The sequence below is a fragment of the Trichechus manatus genome, unplaced genomic scaffold (assembly GCF_000243295.1).
Source record: "Trichechus manatus latirostris isolate Lorelei unplaced genomic scaffold, TriManLat1.0 scaffold00043, whole genome shotgun sequence".
NCBI classification, from domain to species: domain Eukaryota; kingdom Metazoa; phylum Chordata; class Mammalia; order Sirenia; family Trichechidae; genus Trichechus; species Trichechus manatus.
The window spans coordinates 11,603,671-11,622,400 of NW_004443979.1; the positions used below are offsets into that span (position 1 = coordinate 11,603,671).

At 39.0% G+C, this 18,730-nt stretch overlaps 1 protein-coding gene and 1 pseudogene across 3 annotated transcripts in view; one reads left to right on the forward strand and one right to left on the reverse strand.

Annotated features, from left to right (window-relative positions):
• The window catches only part of PRKD1 (protein kinase D1), a 461,286-nt gene that overhangs the window by 145,680 nt on the left and 296,876 nt on the right, over positions 1–18,730 (forward strand). The gene's annotated exons all lie outside the window — the stretch shown is intronic.
• Positions 13,340–14,299, reverse strand: LOC101341481 (cyclin-G1 pseudogene; annotated as a pseudogene).

The following is an 18,730-nucleotide window of genomic DNA, read 5'->3' on the forward strand; positions in this document are numbered from 1 at the left end:
GTAACAGACTGAAACTGGAAATACCCAAATGTCTATCAAAAGGTGAATGGACAAACAAACTGGTATATTCATATAATGAGATGCTATTTGGCAATAAAAAAGAATGAAGTATTGATATGAAGTACAGTATGAATGAATTTCAAAATAATTATGCTACGGGAAATCAGCTACACACAAAAAAGTATGTAGTATAGGATTCCATTTATAGAAACTTCTAGAAAGTGAAAAGTAATCTATAGTGGATGGAAAGAAAATTGGTGGTTTCCTGGAATTGAGTGGAGGGAAGCTAAGCGAGGGTTTATAAAGGAGCATGAGGAGTGATGCATAGGTTCCTCTGGGAAGAAGTATATGCTCTTTATCTTGATGTTTGTGGTGATTTCTCAAATGTATTTATATGTCAAAGCACATCAAATTGTGTACTTAAATGTGTGTATGTCAGTTATACCTTAGTGAAGCTGTTGAAAAAAATAAACAGGGTAACACATATGAAAGCACCTATTATACTCCTTATGAAGATCAAAGATCAAAGCCTTCAATATAGATTACACCTTAATATAAAGAAAACAGAAATCCTTACAACTGGATCGATAAGCAACATCATGATAAATGGAGAAAATATTGAAGTTGTGAAGTATTGTATTTTACTTGGATCCACAATCAATGCCCATGGAAGCAACAGCCAAGAAATCAGATGACATATTGCATTGGTCAAATTTGTTACAAAAGACCTCTTTAAAGTGTTAAAAAGCAAAGATGTCACCTTGAGGACTAAGGTGCACCTGACACAAGCCATGGTGTCTTCAGTCGTTTCATATGCATGCAAAAGCTGGACAGTGAATAAGGAAGACCGAAGAAGAATTGACGCCTTTGAATTGTGGTGTTCATGAAGAATATTGAATATACCATGGACTGCCAGAAGAACGAACAAGTCTGTCTTGGAAGAAATATAGCCAGAATGCTGCTTGGAAGTGAGGATGGTGAGACTTCGTCTCTTGTACTTTGGACATGTTATCAGGAGGGACCAATGCCTGGAGAAGGACATGCTTGGTAGAGGGTCAGCAAAAGAGGGGAAGACCCTCAATAAGTTAGATTGATAAAGTGGCTGCAACAATGAGCTCAAACATAGCAGTGATTGTGAGGATGGCATAGGACTGGGCAGTGTTTCATTCTGTTGTACATAAGGTCGCTGTGAGTCAAAACTGTCTATATGGCAGCTAACAACAACAACAACAACATATTCCTTAGGAATTGATAATCTCTCAGTGTATGTTAGGTGCCCTGGTAGCACAGTGGTTAAAGCGCTCGGCTGCTAACCAAAAGGCCAGTGGTTCAAACCCACCAGCTGCTCCGTGGAAGAAAGATGTGGCAGTCTGCTTCTGTAAAGATTTCAGCCTTGGAAACCATATGGGACAGTTCTGTTCTATCCCACAGGGTTGCTGTGAGTCGCAATTGACTCAGTGGCAATGAGTTCGGCTGTTTTGGGTTTTCAATGTAAGTTATTAAATATGAATGATAAAATGATGAAGTTGGGGTAAATCAGAGACTGAGTTTCACTTCAGCTACAAGGAAGGAAATGGTTAAACAGTAGTCTCTTCTTAGATGATATAATTGCTGTGTATATTTAAGGATTGGTATATATACTGGTTCATATTTATTTTTGTGTGTATATTCACTGAAGCCATCCTGTTTTAACCCTGTGATTGTCCAGTAGCAGGTCAGGAATTCTCCTCCAAGTGATGGTTGATGCCTGAGGTTACTGAGATAGCCCAAACTGAAGAGCTATGGCTGAGGAATGAGGAGAGATGCAGGAGAACAGAACTGATCAGGTCAATGATGCCAAGTTTCTGGATGGATTCTTGCTTCAGGAAGAGAGACTTAATTAGGGCTGGAGTTGCCTATACCCACCCTAGCCCTTCTGTTCCCCACCAAGTAGAATGCCAACTCCCATTTGGATCTCATTAATAAAGCAGTTGCATTAAGAGAGCCAGAAATATTCCAGTGAGGCACATATTGTTAGTCCACTGATGACGGTATTCTATGATAAAATAGAAGACAGTGAAAAAGCTATGCACTCACATGCCCTTTGTTGTTATTCCTGAAACAGTAGACAAGATGTAGTGGCTCCTAGGGCATCTGATTCTATTGATAGTATATTTTGAACATACATGCTCTGGAGGACTTTACAAAAGATTTTGAGCTGAATGGTTTTAACCCTGGGTAATTGTCGCTGCTACCACCGCCACCGCCACTGCCACCGCCCCTCAATAATCAGTCATCGTGGTTGCTATATGCCAGATCCCAGGCTAAGTTCTTTTAATTTTTGTGGATAATTGGAAACGATGTGTTGTGCAAAAGGAGTTGAGGTTCTTTGAGCTATAATCTTCTGTGAGCCCTGTTGATGTGGTGGTAAGGTGTGTGAGGAGGGGAAGCATTGTGTAACCCTATGATAAAGTTTCAGTCTTTTACTGAGCTTGTGCCCCTGGGTTGTGACCTTCACAAGTGATTCTGAGCTTTTTTATTCACCTCTTAGGTAAAACAGGAAGGCTATAGGGGGTTGTAGTTGGGTAATTCCCTTCCCCCACATAGAAGGATAGAAGGGGGATGGACTTGGGTATTTCTCTTTTTCACCGTGCGAGGCTAAAGGGGCATGGAGTTGGGTATTTCCTCGCCTCCATGTACGTTAAAAAAGAAGACCAAACCCGTTGGTTACCTTCAAGTCGATTCTGACTCATAGCGACTTTATAGGGCAGAGTAAAATTGCCCTGTAGGGTTTCCAAGGAGCTGCAGGAGGATTCAAACTGCCGAACTTTTTTGGTTAGACTCTGGTCGTTTCCCTTGAGAGCAGACCATTGTTAAGGAGAGCAGAACACAACTTCAAATGGCTACTTTTCCGCTCTCTCTGTGGGAAATGCAAGTGGATTCTTCTGTGAGCTTCATAGTAAGAACCTGGTGGGGCTTCAGAGGTAAACTCATGAAAGTGTGCCTCCTTCCTCTTTCCACGTCCTCAAGGCTGGAGCTCCACGAGCTTTTATCTCTCAAGCTAGTCCATATTCAGTCTCAAGCAATTAGTCAGCCACTCTTTATTCCCACAGATGCTGGGTCCGCAGTGGTGATTTGGTCCCAATAAGTGGTGATTCTCTGTACCAGCCTGTCTGTCTCTCCAGTTTTTGGGGTAGCAGTTGCCCTGTGACCTCAGTTCTCTGACAGATCTAAAATGAGTTGTTGATTTTCATTTTTTTTCTTGTGAGGATGGGATTGATGACAAACTCTTTACGTGTCTGACTGGAAGTTGGGACTGGAAGTACTGAGAGCTTTTAAAATGTTTAATCTTCATAATAACCTTAAGAGAAGCCTTTCCTGAAGCCTTTTCTCCCATTCTTTTCCCTCTAATTAAGTCAAATTCTCATTTTATGTGGTCTCATAGCATCCTGTATACCTCTGTAACGTTTGTGACCATTGTGATATAATAGATTGCATATTAATATCTATCTCTCCTCTAAAATGCAGGATTAAATATGTCTTATTCACAGGGCTGAGGCCTGTGATACTCAAAAAACAAAACAAAACAAAAAATAACAACAACAACAAAAAAACCAAACACATTGCCATCGAGTCAGTTCCAGCTCCATAGTGACCCTATGGGACAGAGTGGAACTGCCCCATAGAGTTTCCAAGGAGTGACTGGTGGATTCAAATTGCCGACCTTTTGGTTAGCAGATATAGCTCTTAACTACTGCGCCACCAGGGTTTCCACATATTCAAAACTTAATACTAAATCTTCAGTCAGTGAATTAATAAAATAACATCATAACTCAGTTTTATCTATTAAATACAGTAGTCCTCCCTTATCTGCAGTTTTGGTTTCCATGGGTTCACTTACCCGTGGTCAACTATGGTCTGCAGTGCTTGTGTTCAAGTAACCCTTATTTTACTTAATAATGGCCCCAAAGCTAAGAGTAATGATGCCGGCAATTCTGATATGCCAAAGAGAAGCCATAAAGTGCTTCTATTTTATTATTAGTTATTGTTGTTAATCTCTTACTGCATCTAACTGGGAGTTTTGGAATGTATCCCCTGCAGAAAAGGGGGGACTGTTGTAGTTTCATGGTTTAGACAATAATGACCCTGTGGTACAGTGATTCCATGGTCTTTATAAGGATGTTTAGTCTAGAGATAAATTTAATTTTAAACAAGTGAAGAAAGCTAAATGGAAATATGAGCAATGAGATTGAGGACGTGCATAGAGGTCTGGAAATCAGGATGTTGTAGGTAGTTTGAATTAAATTCAGAGTCCTCTGGGGCTGGCTAGTTCCAGGGATTGTTACACTTAATCAATTGATGAATGTTTTCAACAATGATAGGCATCAATACCTTTTTCTTTTTTTAAGCATAAGTAAAGACCTAGTAGTATTTATGGCATGTAATCGGTATGTTATTGAATAAATTATGAATCTTCTGTTACATTACAGCTGGCATGATGAAAACTAAATAATAATTAGACTGCATCCATAATATAAATCTTTTGTTGTAAGTTACTCACTTAGCTAAACATATATATCATTAGCAAATGCAATTTTATGATCTGTATTTTTAAATGCAGCACACTTTGATGATGCTTCTAAGTAGTTTGTATCCTTACTGTTAAATAAATGGTGAAGAAGTCCCAAACCAAATACAACAGAAAATAATTTGAATATTAAAATCATTCAAAGGAAAGATTCATGGTTATAATTCATTTTCCTTCCCTAATATCAAATCATATTTTATGTTTTGTTCAAGGACATTTTTGTTGTTTTCAGGAGTAATGCTCAGAACCCAGGGGAAATCACTAAAATAAAATAGTCTTCAAGATGAAGCAAATTCCCAAAATGCATTTTTGAATCAGATGAGAACATATTAGTGCAAGTCCACTTGAAAGCAGAACACTTGACTAAGACACAGAGGAGCATCAACAGCATTCAGAAACGTTCACTGGTTCTTTATAGAGTATCACTGATTGCATCTCTTCTCCTTTATTCAGAACCTTCTCGAAATAGGTATGATTTCAGTCTCCAACTGAACTGAGCCTGTTGGTACACTGTTCTAGGAAAACAAATGTCTCAGATACCCAGGGAATTATTAGGGCATAAGGTATATATCATAGGCATACTTTTAGGTACACAAACCACATGAATATTCTTGACAAGACAGAAGAAAAAATTGTTTAATCGAAGAGGGAGAATGTGAAACTGCGACTTTCAGCAGAGTGAATTGCATACCTCAGTGTGTTTTCCAAGAATATTCACAAATGATTCGACTGTCTCTTTTAAAATGCTTTTTAGGAAGAATGTGATGACTGCTGTTTTTTCCCTCGGGTTACTTTAGTGAAAGTTTGTTCTGTGGTTACCTCATGGAAGTGTTCTTCTGAGCTAAAATCTGTATTACAAAATACAAGGGGAACTTAAAAGTTTCTTCTCTAACCTAATTGTGGCCATTTGTCATTCTTTTGGATTCTCCTATATTTTGGAGGGAAACCCTGGTAGCGTGGTGATTAAGTGCTGCGGCTGCTAACCAATAGGTTGGCAGTTTGAATCCACCAGGTGCTCCTTGGAAACTCTATGGGGTGGTTCTACTCTGTCCTACATGGTTGCTATGAGTTGGAGTCAACTCAACAGCAATGGGTTTGGTTTTTATATTTTGGAGACTCCCCTACCTTTTGAGGCAGAGCCCTTAGCCATTACTGAAACTGAAAATGTCTTCCTAGCCTTCCTTGTTGCTTGACACAGTCCTGATAGACTTTCCAGCTTGTGTAGTAGGCGCCTCCTTGCGATTCTGGCAGGCAGTGGCTTCAGCTATGGTGGTTCTATCTAATTTCCAGAGGAAGCAGTGGCACCTGAACTTATGTCAGTGTTCAGCCAGAATCTTGTCCTGGGTGTGTTAGGGGTGCAAGCTGAGATGTCAGTGCCCAGTGGTGGGACCTCAGTCTTGTAAAGTGAGACATTGGGTGCTGAACTTTCCCAGTTGAGTTCTCAAGTCCTCCCAAAATGCTACAAGCTACTCAAATCTATTTCAGTAAACTCCTTTTCTTTGTAAATCAGCCAGAATTATTTCTGCTGCTTATAGCTTGGAACCCTCAATGATACAAACCTTTCTATCCAAACTGTCAACAAATCTTGTCATTTCATGCTTCACAATGGCCCCTTGCCACACACAATTTCCTATTTCTTTAGACATGATTATAGCAGCAACTTCACAGTAAATGTGATACCTCTAGTCTTTTTTTTCCCAACCTTCTCCCATGATTTCTTTTACAGTCTTCCTAAAACACTGTTTCCATGTTGCTTTCCTCTGTTTAAGGACTCAATACTTCCTTAGTATCTCCTAAAAGTTGTGAAGCTTTGGAGTCAGACACACATAAGCTCGAATACTCGCTTTCTTTGTATTAGATTGTATGACTATCTGCATGGTAATTCAGTTCCCTAAACCACAGTCTCCTCATCTTTAAATGAGTATAATAACCTACAAAATGTACAGTTACTATGAAAATTTAGTTAAATGGCGTGAAAAAATACAGAATAATGCAGACTGCCTGTGTTTCAAATCCTATCTCCATCACTTAATAGCCTTGCAAATTCCAACAAGTTATTTAACCTCACTGTGCCGTAGTTTTCTTAGCTGTAAAATGGTGTAAAATAGTACCTAACTCGTGCATGTAAAATGCTTGTAAAAGCGCATGGCGTAGAGTAAGTCCTCAGTAAGTGCTGATATTATTATTATAAGTAAAACATTCAAGTAAATGTAGCGCTGATTTCTTCCTCCTCCTCTTCCTCCATTCTCATTTTATTGTTTGTATTCTTGTCATTTTCATGTTTAATCCCACTTCTAGTCCAAATAGAGAAGATACTTGGTTTTCCAGTTGGTTCTCCCATAAGCTTATCCACATCTCAGTTTTTCAGGACTGTTCAAGGCTCTGTACATTTTCTTGGAAGCCTTTCTTATATACTCTAACTTATATATAACTCTAACTTATATAACTCTAACTTTTCTTTCTCTGATCTAATTTTAATGACACATAAATTTAACCCTTGGATTTTTCTACCACTTTTCTTGAATACGTATTAGTCTGCTTATGTCTAGCTTGAAGTTTGAGGCCCAATGTCCCTTTCAATACTAGTCGTAATAGTTGGTCATTAAACACTTGGTCCTGAGTTAATCACTTTGGAATTATTTGCAGGTTCTCATTTCCAGCTTGTGGTTCCACTGTCAATTTAGTTATCTCAAAATAGGACAAAGCAATTAACAAGCAATAGTTGAAAACTTGGAGTAAATTATTTTGTTCCTTTCTGTAGAAGTGCTTTATCAAAAGTAGTTGAATTGTATGTTGTTGTTAGGTGCCATCAAGTCAGTTCCAACGCATAGCAACCCTAAGTATAACAGAACGAAACACTACCCGGTCCTGGGCCATCCTTAACGATTGTTGTTATGCTTGAGCCCATTTTCGCAGCCACTGTCATTCCATCTCATTGAGGATCTTCCTCTTTTTCGTTGACTCTTTACTTTATTAAGCATGATGTCCTTCTCCAGGGAATGGTCCCTCCTGGAAACATGTCCAAAGTATGTGGGATGAAGTTTCCCCATCAATGCTTTGAAAGACTGTTTATGACTGTGCTTCTTCCAAGACAGATCTGTTTGTTCTTCTGGCAGTCCATGTTGTTGTTGTTAGGTGCCATCAAGTTGGTTCCGACTCATAGTGACCCTATGTACAACAGAGTGAAACACTGCCCGGTCTTGCGCCATCCTCACAATCATTGTTGTACTTGAGCCCATTGTTGCGGGCACTGTGTCAATCCATCTTGTTGAGGGTATTCCTCTTTTTTAATGGCCCTCTACTTTACCAAGTGTGATGTCCTTCTCCAGGAGCTGATCCCTCCTGCTAACATGTCCAAAGTTTGTGAGACACAGTCTTGCCATCCTTGCCTCTAAGGAGCATTCTGGTTGTATTCCTTTCAAGACAAATTTGTTGGTTCTTTTGGCAGTCCATGGTATATTCAATATTCTTTGCCAACATCACAATTCAAAGGTGTCAGTTCTTCTTTGGTCTTCCTTATTCATCATCCAGCTTTTGCATGCATATAAGGTGATTGAAAACACCGTGGTTTGGGTCAGGCACACCTTAGTTTTCAAGGTGACATCTTTGCTTTTCAACACTTTAAAGAGGTCTTTTGCAACCGATTTGCCCAATGCAATGGGTCTTTTGATTTCTTGACTGCTGCTTCCATAGGTGCTATTTGTGGATCCAAGTAAAATGAAATCTTTAACAACTTCAATCTTTTCTCCATTTATCATGATGTTGCTTATTGGTCCAGTTGTGAGGATTTTTGTTTTCTTTATGTTGAGGTGTAATCCACACTGAAGGCTGTGGTCTTTGATCTTCATCAGTAAGTGCTTCAAGTCCTCTTTACTTTCAGCAAGCAAGGTTGTGTCATCTGCATATTGCAGGTTATTAATAAGTCTTCTCCAGTCCTGATGCCCAGTTCTTCTTCTTATAGTCCAGCTGCTCAGATTGTTTGTTCAGCATACAAATTGAGTAAGTATGGTGAAAGGATACAACCCCAACACACACCTTTCCTGACTTTAAACCACACAGTATTCCCTTGTTCTGTTCTAACGACTGCCTCTTGATCTGTGTACAGGTTCCTCATGAGCACACTTTAAAGTGTTCTGAAATTCCCATTCTTCTCAATGTTATCCATAATTTGTTACAATCTACACAGTCTAATGCCTTTGCTAAGTCAATAAAACACAGGCAAACATCTTTCTGACATTCTCTGCTTTCAGCCAGTATCCATCTGACATCAGCAGTGATATCCCTGGTTCCATGTCCTCTTCTGTATCAGGCTTGAATTTCTGGCAGTTTCTTGTCGATATAGTGCTGCAGTGACTTTTGAATGATCTTCAGCAAAATTTTACTTGTGTGTGATATTAATGATATTGTTCGATAATTTCTGCATTTGGTTGGATCAACTTTCTTGGGAATAGGCATAGATACTAATCTCTTCCAGTTGGTTGGCCAGGTAGCTGTCTTCCAAATTTCTTGACATAGATGAGTGAGCATTTCCAGTGCTGCATCCCTTTGCTGAAACATCTCAGTTGGTATTCCATCAATTCCTGGAGCCTTGTTTTTTGCCAGTGCCTTCAGTGCAGCTTAGACTTCTTCCTTCAGTACCATCGGTTCCTGATCATATGCTACCTCCTGAAATGGTTGAATGTTGACCAACTTTTTTTGGTACAGTGACTCTGTGTATTCCTTCTATCTTCTTTTAATGCTTCCTGCATCATTTAATAGTTTCCCCATAGAATCCACCACAATTGCAACTCGAGGCTTGAATTTTTTATTCAGTTCTTTCAGCCTGAGAGATGCCAAGCATGTTCTTCCCTTTTTGTTTTCTACCTCCAGGTCTTTGCATATGTCATTATAATACTTTACTTTGTCTTCTCGAGCTGCCCTTTGAAATATTCTGTTTAGCTCTTTTACTTCATCAATCTTTCCTTTTGCTTTAGCTACTTGACATTCAAGAGCAAGTTTCAGAGTCTCTTCCGACATCCATTTTGGTCTTTTCTTTCTTTCCTGTCTTTTTAATGACCTCTTGCTTTATTCATGTATGATGTCCTTGATATCATTCCGCAGCTCGTCTGGTCTTTGATCATTAGTGTTCAGAGTGTCAAATCTGGAGATGGTCTGTAAATTCAGGTGGGACATGCTTAAGGTTGTACTTTGGCTCTCATGGATTTCTTCTAATTTTCTTCAGTTTCAACGTGAACTTACATATAAGCAGTTGATCATCTAGTTCCACAGTCAGCCCCCAGCATTGTTCTGACTGATGATACTGAGCTTTTCCATCATCTCTTTCCACAGATGTAGTCAGTTTGATTTCTGTGTATTCCATCTGGCCAGGTCCATGTGTATAGTCGCCGTTTATGTTGGTGAAAAAGGTATTTGCAGTGAAGTAGCTGGTCTTGCAAAATTCTATCATGTGAACTCCAGCATCATTTCTGTCACCAAGGCCATATTTTCCAACTGCCAATCCTTCTTCTTTGTCTCTAACTTTCCCAGTCCAATTACCAGTAATTATTAATGCATCCTGGTTGCATGTTTGATCAATTTCAGACTGCTGAATTTGGTAAAAATCTTCAATTTCTTCATCTCTGGCCTTAGTGATTGGTGCGTAAATTTGAATAATAGTCATATTAACTGGTTTTCCTTATGGATATTATCCTATCGCTGACAGCATTGTACTTCAAGATAGATCTTGAAATGTTCTTTTTGACAAGAAATGCAATGCCATTCTTCTTCAGTTTGTCATTCGCAGAATAGTAGACCATATGATTCTCCGACTCAAAATGGCCAATAGCAGTCCATTTCAGCTCTAATGCCTAGGATATCGGTGTTTATGTGTTCCATTTCATTTTTTACATTTTCCAATTTTCCTAGATTCATACTTGGTACATTCCACATTCCAATTATTAATGGATGTTTGCAGCTGTTTCTTCTCATTTTGAGTTGTGCCACATCAACAGATGAAGGACCCAAAAGCTTGACTCTATCCATGTCATTAAGCTTGACTCTATTTTGAGGAGGCAGCCCTTCTCCAGTTGTATGTTAAGTGCCTTCCAACCTGCGGGCTCATCTTCCAGCACTGTATCAGACAGTGTTCTGCTGCTATTCATAAGGATTTCACTGGCTAATTCTTTTCATAAGTGGACTGTTGGGCCCTTCTTCCTAGTCTGACTTAGCTGAAACCTGTCTGCCATAAGTGACCCTTCTGATATTTGAATACTGGTGGTATATTTTCCAGCATCACAGCAACATGCAAGTCCCCACAGTATGAGAAGCTGACAAATACGTGAGGGGGCAGTCCATGGTATATTCAATGTTCTTCGCCAACACAGTAATTCTGTTAATAATAAGGTGTCAATTCTTCTTCAGTCTTCCTTATTTATTGTCCAGCTTTCACATGCGTGTGAGGCGATTGAAAATACCAGAGTTCGGGTCAGGCGCGCTTGAGTCCTCAAAGTGACGTTTTTGCCTCACAGCACTTTAAGGAGGTCTTTTGCAGCAGATTTTCCCAGTGCAACACGTTTGATTTCCTGACTGCTACTCCCATGGGTGTTAATTGTGGATCCAAGTAAAATGAAATCCTTGACAACTTTAATCTTTTCTCCATTTATCATGATGTTACTTATTGGTCCAGTTGTGAGGATTTTTGTTTTCTTTATGTTGAGGTGTAATCCACACTGAAGGCTATAGTTTTTCACCTTCATCAGTAAGTGGTTCAAGTCCTCTTTACTTTCTGCAAGCGGGGTTCTGTCATCTGCATATTGTAGGTTGTTAATGAGTCTTTCTCTAATCCTGATGCCGAGTTCATCTTCTTATAGTCCAGCTTCTTGGGTTATTTGCTCAGCATACAGTTTGAATAAGTATGGTGAAAGGATACAACTCTGACGCATACCTTTCCTGACTTTAAACCACCCAGTATCCCCTTGTTCTGTCTGAACAACTGCCTCTTGGTCTATGTACAGATTGCTCATGAGGACAATTAAGTGTTCTGGAATTCCCGTTCTTTGCAATGTTATCCAGAATTTGTTATGATCTACACAGTCTAATGCCTTTACATTGTCAACAAAACACAGGTAGACATATTTCTGGTATTCTCTGCTTTCAGCCAAGATCCATCTGGCATCAGCAAGGATATTCCATGTTCCATGTCCTCTTCTGAATTCAGCTTGATCTTCTGGCAGTTCCCTGATCATGTTCTGTGCTACTGCTTTTGAATGATCTTCAGGAAAATTTTTCTTGTGTGTGGTATTAATGATATTGTTCGATAATTTCCACATTCTGTTGGATCACCCTTCTTTGGAAAGGGCACAAATCTGGATCTCTTCCAATTGGTTGGCCAGGAAGCAGTGTTCCAAATTTCTTGACATAGACGAGTGAGTGCCTCCAGCGCTGCATCTATTTGAGGAAACATCTCAGTTGGTATTCTCTCAATTCCTGGAGCTTTGTTTTTCACCGTTTCCTTCAGTGCAGCTTGGAGTTCTTCCTTCAGTACCATTGATTCTTTATCATATGCTACCTCTTGAAATGGTTGAACACTGACCCATTCTTTTTGATACAGTGACTCTATGTATTCCTTCCTTTTTTTTTTTTTTTCGCATTTCAATAACTTTATTGAAAGGTATATTCCTTAACACCAAAACATAATGGTAGTTTGTTAGGTCACCTCTGCCAACTCAAAATTAACACTGATATATTCAGAATATTGAAATGTTATCAGCTGTTTGGGAAAACTGAAATGTATCCACAAAACATAGTTCACGAAAGTCAAATATAAGATATACTGTGGTTCTTTGGCTTATTTTTCAGTGCGTATTTATCCATAAATATCCATAACATGACGTCAAAAGTAAATCTGAATTGGTTAAAATCATTCTGGATGGTCTCAGGCTATGCAGTGCACTGAGTAACCGTTTACAAAGCTTTAACATTGTAGAACTTACGTTCACTGACTTACATGGAAAATCTGAAATACTACCTCAGCTACCTTATAATTTATTAAGGTGCCCACTTAAATTTTCTTAAGACTTTATTTTGGCACAGTAGGGCATTTAATGAAAGTATACTCTGTTCCTTTTAAGCAAAATTCTAAATTAGAGGCAATGGCAGTTTTATAAAAACAGACTAGACTGAGGCAGTAGATTCTATATAAAAATTTTTACCATGGGTACAAATATTTCCAGTTTTCTAGAAAAAAATATTAAAGATAACTTTATGAGTATGTCATACTTACCAGGTCTGTATTTTTGCTTTATATAAAATGCCCTCAAATGTAAATGTAATTGCCAGATAGCAAATGAAGTCCACATATCTGGATTACGTATTATTTGCATTAGAGGTACCAAGAAACCGTTTATACTGCGTAGAATAGTAATCCTTGTTATGTCTTAAAAGTGCGTTTGTGAAATGATGGTTTTGATGTATGCCTCAATGATTTAATAAGCACATTTAAGATGATTTAGTTTAAATTAAGTAGGTTACCACTTCAATACCACCTAAATACACTGATCCAATAAAAAAAATTTAGATCAGTGTTAGAAATGAAGATTCACAGTTTACCTTCTCAGGCTTATCATTAAAGTTTCACATTTATGTTCTTAGCTTTGATTTGTATGCTTCACAGATGAATTCAAATCTAAATATAATTCCACTATAGCATAATGTTAAATACACAATTTTCCCAAGTCTGAGAACATCAATGCTAATCTAGTTGTGATGTTTTGAGGCTTCACAGCTAAAATCCATTATAATTCTATGGACTCCATGGCTTAGGGCTGAAGAAAAAGGCTTCAAAGAGTTTTTTGTTGCTGTAATAATCCGATTAAGGAACCGTTTCAGGAATTGTTGGAAGGTGGGTTATCCTGTAGAAACTGTGCTTCAGTTGCCTTGCGGTTCGCTCAGGAACAATCCATTTCAACTTCTGGACATTTGGTTTGGAACACTTGTTTGATGAATATTCAGTTAAACACTTGGATATGAGCTCTTGCCAGAAGGTCAAATCTCTGCCATTTATCCTGGAATGTTTCTGAAGACATTCTACTCCCTCTGTTAATTGTTCACACTTCTGTGCTTGGATCTCCAATGCAATGATAGATAATGCCAACACAGAAGGCTTTGCTTTAGAAAATATGATCCTGCAGTGGCATGCCTTAAGTTGAGCTTCTAGTCTTTCAAAATCAAGGCTGTTTCTCCTTTCAAATGGCAAGTTCTCTTGAATGAGTGAATAATGGAGTTGCAGAAACTGAAAGGCCATTGTAGCTTTGACTTTCCAACATACCTTCTCCAATACAGTCTTTTCCATTCCATCAAGTCTGAAACAGTGAACCTGTACTGGCTTATTTGGATCAAGTCATTTGCCAGTGGGAAGTTCCTCTCTTCTTCTGCTGATTTTACAGCCAAATAGAAGCAGCTCAGTCCAGTACACCTAAGGTGCTTGGGCTGTACCTTCATTTTGCACAGAAACCTGTCCAGTAAATTCACAGCTAGAGAAAGTATTTCCGTGTCAAAGCCAAAGAACTGAGTTAGACTAAGGAGATCTTTTTACTTCGAAGTCCCTTAGCTTGCAGTCATTCTGAGGCCATTATCATGAGCAGACTCAGTTAGTGTTAAGTCGCAGACTTTTGGCTGACATCTAGACTCCTGTTCCAACATGGCATTCAGCTGGTGTAGCAGTTTCTGAGCGTCCGTTGTCAGTACCTCTATCATGTTGATTGTGACTGCAGCTCCTCAGCGGTAACGACAGTAACTGCCCTCCCTGGGGCCTGCTCGCACCTCACCCGATGATATTAGATCCAAGAGGCCTAAGAGGCGAGAGGACTCGCAGGCAGGAGGGGAGCAGCCCGGGGAGGGGGAGCTGTCCAGGGCGGAGGTCTCCGCAGCACTGCCGAGACGGAACTGCCCTCAGTCAGGACCAGCTCGGAGCAGGCTTCCATCTTGTTTTGATGCTTCCTGCGTAGCTCAGTATTTTCCCTGTAGAATCCTTCAGTATTGCAACTCTACGCTTGAGTTTTTCCTTCAGTTCTTTCAGCTTGAGAAATGCTGAGTGTGTTCTTTCCTTTTGGTTTTCTAACTCCAGGTCTTAGCACATTTCGTTATGATACTTTACTTTGTCTTCTCAAGTTACCCTTTGAAATCTTCTGTTGAGCTCTTTTACTTCATCATTTCTTCCTTTCACTTTAGCTATTCTGTGTTCAAGAGCAAGTTTCAGAGTCTCTTCTAACACTGATTTTGGTCTTTTTTTTCTTTGCTGTCTTTTTAATGACCTTTTGCTCTCATGTCTGATGTCTTTGATGTCATCCCAGAACATCTCTGGTCTTTGGTCATTAGTGTTCAAGTGTCAAATCTGTTCTTGAGATAGTCTCTCAATTCAGATGCTGTGTATTCAAGGTTGTATTTTGGCTGTTGTGGGCTTCTTCCAATTTTCTTCAGCTTCAACTTCAACTTGCATATAAGCAGTTGATGTTCTGTTCCACAGCTGGCCCCTGGTTCTGACTGATGATACTGAGCTGCTTCATTTTCTCTTTCCACACATGTAGTCAGTTTGATTCTTGTGTTTTCCATCCAGTGATGCTCACGTGTATAATCACCATTTATGTTGTTGAAAAAAGGTATTTGCAGTGAAGAAGTTGTTGGTCTTGCAAAATTCTATCATGTTGTCTCTGGCGTTGCTTCTATCACCAAGGCCATATTTTCCAACTACTAATCCTTTTTCTTTGTTTCCAGCTTTCGCATTTCAATCACCAGTAATTATGGATGCATCTTGACTGTATGTGTGATCAATTTCATACTGCAGAAATTGGTAAAAATCTTCAATTTCTTCATCTTTGGCATTAGTGGTTGGTGTGTAGATTTGAGTAACAGTTGTATTGTAAGTTTTCCTTGTAGGTGTATTGATATTATTGTATCACTTACAGTGTTGTACTTTAGGATAGATCTTGAAATGTTCTTTTTGACGATGAATGCATTGCCATTCCTCTTCTATTTGTCATTCTCGGCATAGTAGACCATATGATTTTCTGATTCAAAATGGCCAATCCCAGTCCATTTCAGCTCACTATTGCCTAAGATATTGATCTTTATGCATTCCATTTCATTTTTGATGACTTCCAATTTTTCTAGATTCATACTTCTTGCATTCTACATTCCAGTTATTAATGGACGTTTGCAACTGTTTCTTCTCATTTCAAGTCATGCCACATCAGCAAATGAAGGCACTGAAAGTTTTACTCCATCTACATCATTAAGGTTCACTCTACTTTGAGGAGGCAGCTCTTCCCCAGTTGTATTTTGGATGCCTTGCGGCCTGAGGGGCTCATCTCCCGGTACTGTACCAGACAGTGTTCCACTGCTATTTATAAGATTTTCATTTTCCAGTTTTTTTCAGAAGGAGACCACCAGGTCCTTCTTTCTAGTCTGTCTTATTCTGGAAGCTCGACTGAAACCTGTCCACAATGTGTGACCCTGCTATTATTCGAAATACCAGTGGCATAGCTTCCAGCATCACAGCATCACGCAAGGCCCCACAGTGTGACAGACTGACTAATGCGTGGGGATTATGTAGCCATGCATTTTTATATTTTTTAAAAGAAGCTATAAACAGCATAAACAGCTTTGATGAGCACAAACAACTCATCAGAAAAATTAGATGGAAGGGTAATTTGTGTGTCATATAGAGACAAACATATAAAACTATACATTATAATATAATACATAATGTATAAATATACATTATAATGTGATGCTCTTGAGTTGTCTTTACTTTTTTATTATTCAGCTAAGTATTTGTTTAGGGATCAGTTCCTGGAGAAGGATATTATGCTTGGTAAAGCAGAATGTCAGCAAAGAAGAGGAAGACCCTCAGTGAGATGGATTGACACAGTGGCTGTAACAATGGCTCAAGCATAACAATTGTGAGTATGGCATAGGACCAGACAGTGTTTCGTTCTGTTGCACATTGGGTTGCTATGAGTTGGAACCGACTGGACGGCACCTAACAACAACAACAACAACAATTTGTAAAAGGGTATCTAAAACAACCACTGGAAGAAGGGTTTATCTAAAAATATCTTAGTTGTTTACTAACTTTTATTTAAAAAATACTTATGCAGTCCAAAGAACATAAGACTTTATATGGTTATTTTAACAGTTAAGAAATCTTATGACACCAGATGACAAGAAAATTTAAATTAATAAAACACAAAAACTGTGCCAAAACAGCCAGATGCCATAAAGTGAAGATAAAGAACTTAATCACTAAGATTTCACAGCAGTAAAATATTACAAAGAAAATTCTTGGTACAGTTGTGCTTTGTAAGGAATATGTAAGAGCTGAAAATTATAGGTATAGACACACAGACAGTAACAAAGAAATGGGCGTTATTTTTGCAGAAAAGCTGAGGAGGCTAAGATTTCTAAGAAACTAAATCCCATTGTGTTTGAAGATGGGGTATGTAATCTTATTAACTTACTCATCTACTGTATAGATTCAAGTAACATTTTAGGCAGAGTTTTACAATCCATCAGCAAATGTTAAATGTCAGTCTGAAATGAGAAGAGTATTAATAGGTGTAGAGAACATTTAGAATCAGAATAGATGGAAAAATGTATATCCACACGAGTCAATATATAATGTGTAGTGTATAATATGTACTATATGACTTATAATCTATAACATAATATGCATAATGTATAATACAATTTATATTATGTCACATATGGTTTGTATACCCATTGCCGTTGAGTTAATTCCGATTCATAGTGACCCTATAGGACAGAGTAGAACTGCCCATTGGGTTTCCAAGGCTGTAAATCTTTTTTTTTTTTTATTTTATTGTACTTTAAGTGAAAGTTTACTATCCAAGTTAGTCTCTCATACGAAAATTTATACACACATTGTTATGTGACCCTATTTGCTCTCCCTATGCTATGACAGCACACTCCTCCTTTCTACCCCTGATTTCCCCTGTCCTTTCACGCAGCTCCTGACCCTCTCTGCCTTCTCATCTTGCCTCCAGACAGGAGCTGTCCATTTAGTCTCATGTATCTACTTGAGCTAAGAAGCACACTCTTCACGAGTATCATTTTATGTCCCATAGTCCAGTCTAATCTTTGTCCAAGGAGTTGGCCTCAGGAATGGTTTTAGTTCTGGGTTGACAGAGAGTCTGGGGGCCATACTTTCTGGGGTTCCTCCAGTCTCAGTCAGACCATAAGTCTGGTCTTTTTACTAGAATTTGAGTTCTGCACTCTACTTTTCTCATGCTCCATCAGGGACTGTCTGTTGTGTTCTCTGTCAGGGCGGTCATTGGTGGTAGCTGGGCACCATCTAGTTCTTCTGATCTCAGGTTGATGGAGTCTCTGGTCTATGTGGGCCTTTCTGCCTCTTGGGCTAATCCTTTCCTTGTGTCCTGGATGTTCTTCATTCTCCTTTACTCCAGGTAGGTTGAGACCAATTGATGCATCTTAGATGGCTGCTCGCTAGCTTGTAAGACACCAGACACCACTCACCAAAGTGGGATGCAGAACATTTTCTTAATAAACGTTGTTATGCCAATTGACCTAAATGTTGCCTGAAACCATGGTCCCAGACCCCCACCCCTGCTACTCTGTCCCTCAAAGTGTTTGGTTGTATTCAGGAAACTTCTTAGCTTTGGTTTAGTCCCATTGTGCTGACTTCCCCTGTAGTGTGTGCTGTCCTTCCCTTCACCTAAGATAATTCTTGTCTAGTATCTAGTTAGTGAATACGTGTCTCCCTTCCTCCTCCTCACCCTCGTAACCATCAAAGAATGTTTTCTTCTGTGTTTAAACCTTTTCTTGAGTTCTTATAATAGTGATCTTATACAATATTTGTCCTTTTGGGACAGACTAAATTCACTCAGCATAATATCCTCCATGTTAGAAGCTGTTTCAGGGCTTCATCGTTGCATAGTATTCCATTGTGTGGATGTACCATAGTTTGTTTTTCTATTCGTCCGTTGTTGGGCACCTAGGTTGTTTCCATCTTTTTCCCATCGTGAACAGTGCTGCTGTGAACACAAGTGTGCATATATCTATTTGTATGACGGCTCTTATTTCTCTAGGATATATTCCAAGGACTGGGATTGTTGGCTCATATGGTACTTCTATTTCTAGCTTTTTAAG